Raw genomic sequence first — 4385 nt, 5'->3', positions numbered from 1 at the left:
TGAAGTAACAGGAAATTGGTGGGTGTCAGACCTGCTCAGCACCAGCCAGCATGTTGTGAATTAATAAGGATGATTTATGTTCCAAACATATAATTTTATTCTATAACCAAACAAATAAAAACATTTAGAACTTCATAAAATTTAATAAATTAAGGGAACACAACGTACGAAGGGGAAAGAACAGTCACTTCCATTTCAGGTACACATACACCAGCCATGTCTTTAACAGGTTAGTGCACGTGCAGCTATGAATGTCTTTAATGTCCCCTGCGGTGGAGTGGTAGGGATAGTGCATTGACCCCATGTGCCACGTGGAATGTTGAGAGGCAGTGTAGGGAGGTCCCAACGTCGAGCTCTCAATGGGCTGCAGAGGGAGGTGAGCATGTGATCGTTGAACCTGCAGGTCTACCAAAGTGTCCAGCATCTCAGTCTGCTGCCTGAGAAACCCCATTTTGTCCTGGTGCATCTCCCTCTCCTTTTCTAGCTTGGACTCCCAGGTCTTTCTCCTCTCCACTCTTTCCTTCTCCATGTTGTCTGCCAGGGTCATCCTCCATGCCCTGGTCTCATTCTCTGATCCAGCACAGACTTGCAGCATCTCCTGGAACATGTTATCCTGAGTCCTCTTCTTTCTCTTCCTCATCTGGCTCAGGTGTTCTGTGGGTGTGGAGGGGGAGATCCTCAAGGCCCCAATATCAGCAGCTGAAGTTACAACACATAGAAGTGCCATTGTCAGTGTATTCATGACAGAAATTGCAACTTAGGATACTTGCAAGGACTCCCCTTGATCCCCACAAGTTGTAAGCACTACATTCTCACTTCTCATTGGGATTGATACGGCATGGCAAGAGTCACACCACCAGCCATGGTGAGTATGGAGCTGGGGGACGAGGGGCTGGGGAAATGCAGAAGGTATAGCTAACAGGCATGAGTATGTGTGTATAGGGCAATGGAACTGAATACTGGCCTTGTTTTCCCACAGGAGGTGGTGATTTTAGCTGATATCTCACTCCTGAGGGTAACAGAGGCAGAGAGAGCACAGCTGCTGCTGGTCTCCCAATGCCACCTGGAGACATATGCTGTTAAGCCTGTGTATTGCAATGGTGCCTGCTGAAGCAATCACTAAGTGGCAAGGGAAAGCGTTCTACCGCAGCAGCAGACATAAGGCAGCTCTCTCCAGAAACCTTTGGCAGAGGATTGAAGAGTACCTCCGTGGAAGTTTTATTGAGATCTCTATGGAGGGTTCATGAGACATCCTAGTGCGGGTAAACAAACTGTTCTGCGTGGTCCCCTCTGCCTAACTCTTGAAGGAGATGAGAAGCAGAAAGCAACTCTACCTCTCTCAGTTGTTTCACTACCTCTTCTAGCACCAGTAAAAAGGAGTAAATCAACGGATGTGTCCTGCTACTTTGGCGGTTCCATCCCTGTAATTTCAAAGCAAATTGCATACTTACCAGAGGTTCCTTCCCCTGCATCAAGCTCGCTTGGCTCAACTCTCGGGACTGGCTGGACTGCAATGGAGTCAAAACCATGTTCTGGATCACTGCACAGCCGGATTCCCCAGTCATGTGTCCCTCAGACGCCTCCTCTTCCTTGTCAACCTCCTCCTCATTTCTGTTCCCGGGGGGGGGGGGGGGGGGGCTTGTGACTCAGGCTCTTGGGGGTGTCAGTGGGGTCTCTGATGAGGATGTCACGCAGCTCTTTGTAATATCAGCAAGTCTGTGGCTCCACACCAGATTGATTGTTGGTCTCCTTGGCCATCTGTTACACCTGCCACAGCTCCTTGGCTTTCACCCGGCACTGCCGCTGGTCCGTGTCATAATCCTTCTCCTCTGTGCCCCCAAGATGCCCACATTGCTACAGCTGGATCGGAGCTGTGCCTGCCCAGCCTCTTCTCCCCACAGACCCAGGAGATCCAACATCTCCAGTGTACTCCAGGCAGGAGTGCCTCTGCAGTGCATAGTTGGCATGGTCACTTGGGGAGTTGCACACAACAATGGAGGATTGCTAAATGTGCTTGCCAAGCTGGGCAACCAGCAAAAGGAATTTAATTAAATTCATAGGGCTTTAAAGGGGAAGGGTGGCTTCCCATCCACCTAGCCCCGGGGCAGCAGAATTCACGACAGTGAGTCCAGAGCAGTCAGGCTGGGTCGTTGTGGGAAAGCTCCTGGAGGCCAGTAACAGTCAATGTAAGTAACTCGGTGTCTACACTGACACTGTGCTGACCTAACTAAATTGACCTTGACTCTACGCTGCTCAGGGAGGTGGTGTTATTAAGTTGACATAGTGGGGCAGTTATGTTGACAGGAGCAAAATTTGAGTGGAGACACATCCACAGCTAGGCCGAAGTAAGCTGCCTTGCATCGGCCTAACCATGTAGTGTAGACCAAGCCTACAACTCTTACTCTGGGAAAAGTGCCATAGGGTCTTTAATAAACACAGATGATCAGCATTTACATTTTATACCTCATTAAAAGTAGCGCTTTTAGCAGCAGAGAAATATCAGCGTAAAGAGGGGATGCCAAGGGCTTGATCCAAAGCCCATTGACTTTAGTGGGCTGTGGGCCAGGCACTTACAAGGGAAGAGTGCCACCTATGCAGTCTTCGGTTCCACTTGTTGCATCACCAGGCATTTCTCTGAAGATCTCAAAAGTATCAGCCAGGCTCAAGCTTGTTAGGTCTGATGGGATCACAGCCCAAAACTGAGATGGGAAAGTGCGAGAGCAATCAGCACTAATAAATTATCCCCCCTCCTCCCCGCACCTGCCGTAGTCATTAGACATGGTTCTGAGCTGCAATATTTAAATTTCCAGGTTTCAATCCCCCAGGGTCCCACACAAGCACAAACTGACCCCATGACCCCCAGCCAGGGGACTGTAAAGAATGCTGAAAGGTGCCCTTTGGTCTCGCACCAAGAACAGTGGATTTGGGCCTACATGGACATCACATGCAAGCAACATAGTACATACATGGTGATGATCAGCCAGGACCAACATAAAGGATGAAATCCTCAGGTCAGTACTCAAGCAAAATGTCACTGATTTCTCAATTCTAGAGTTCACAGACACACGGAGAACACAATACAGCCTTGAGAATTAGCTCATCAGATTAACAACTCAACTTTTTATCTCCCTGGCACATCAAGCTCAGTTATTGCTCCAAAAGCCTGAACTGCACTAGGATGGAGGTTGAAGTGAGATGAAGGAGAAGCAAAGAGGTGCACTGCCTGAGCAATGGTGGCTGGAATGCCAGCAGAGATCCAGGATAGGGCATAATGCCTCCAGGGGGTTCTGGTAGGAAAGCTTTCAGCAGCAGAACTTCCACAGAGCAGACGTAATGTGCGTTACCTCGACTCAACCCTGCAGCTTTTGCCTGTGCATAACCAATGCCCTTTCCCTGCCCAGACATGCCCGGTAGGAGCACTGCTGGCTTTGCTAATTGGCTTCTCCCTTGTGCTCAGGACGTGCAACCAGCGGTACTGTGGCTGGTCCCCGCATGGCAGCTGGGAGTGCTGGGGTGGAAGATTCTTCTGGCAACATCTCTCTGTGCCCTTCCAGCACATTCACCAGCGGCAGCCACATTTTGCTCTGATTATAAAAGTACTGCTTCCATTGGCTTAAACTGGAGATGCATCTCTTGTGGAGCAGAGATGCACTGACACTTGGATGAGATCCAAAGCTCACTGGAAAGATTCTCTCTGACTTCAGTGGGCTTTGGATCAGGCCCTGACTGTTTTATTTCCTCTTCCTCCCCAAGGCTCTGACTCTGAGGATCCCTCATCTCTTTAACTCAGAGAAATAATTTTTATGACAAGTCAGTACACAATGTCAGGTACACAGCTTTAAAGCCCTGACTCCTTTGTCTCTTCTAGAAATATGTTTTTAACTGAAACAGCCTGGGTAATTAGTTCCAGAGACGTAGCCGTGTTAGTCTGTATACAGCAAAAACAATGAGAGTCCTGTAGCACTTTAAAGACTAGCAAATTTAATTTCTGCAGGCGTAAGCTTACGTGGGCTGCAACCCACTTCGTCAGATGTAAGAAATAGAAATCAGATAGGGGGCGTATATATATTGTGGCAAGGTGGGCCTGTTTTGCCCCGTGGGTCTGCGCTCCTTACAGCTATGCCGGTGGTGCAGCTGGGTGGGAGCAGGGGGGGGGGCCCGGTCCCGGTCCCACCCTCTGCCCCGGGCCCCGACCCAGGGACCCTGCGAGGAGTAGCCTCAAACAGTTTAGTCCAAGGGGCTACTACCTTCCCTGGGTCGCTCTTCTGTAGCCCCCCGGCTTGTGGCTCTCCTTCAGGCTCTCCTCCGGTCTCCACACCTTGCAGCAGCTCCGCTCCGCTCCTCTACTGACTCCATGCCTTGTAGCAGCTCTACTCCACTCCCTC

At 49.9% G+C, this 4385-nt stretch overlaps 1 long non-coding RNA gene across 1 annotated transcript; it reads right to left on the bottom strand.

Moving 5' to 3' along the window:
• LOC137161484 (uncharacterized) lies at positions 1-4385 on the bottom strand. Its single transcript, XR_010922088.1, has 2 exons — positions 4248-4385; positions 1-699 (listed from the first exon to the last, which is right to left on the bottom strand). It is a non-coding gene; the product is annotated as an uncharacterized lncRNA (long non-coding RNA).

Source organism: Emydura macquarii, unplaced genomic scaffold, assembly GCF_026122565.2.
Source record: "Emydura macquarii macquarii isolate MOO-44397 ecotype Brisbane River unplaced genomic scaffold, CSIRO-AGI_Emac_v2 contig_2308, whole genome shotgun sequence".
NCBI lineage: Eukaryota > Metazoa > Chordata > Testudines > Chelidae > Emydura > Emydura macquarii.
The sequence above is the reverse complement of the archived record's forward strand: the minus strand, read 5'-3'. Positions and strand labels throughout refer to the sequence as shown.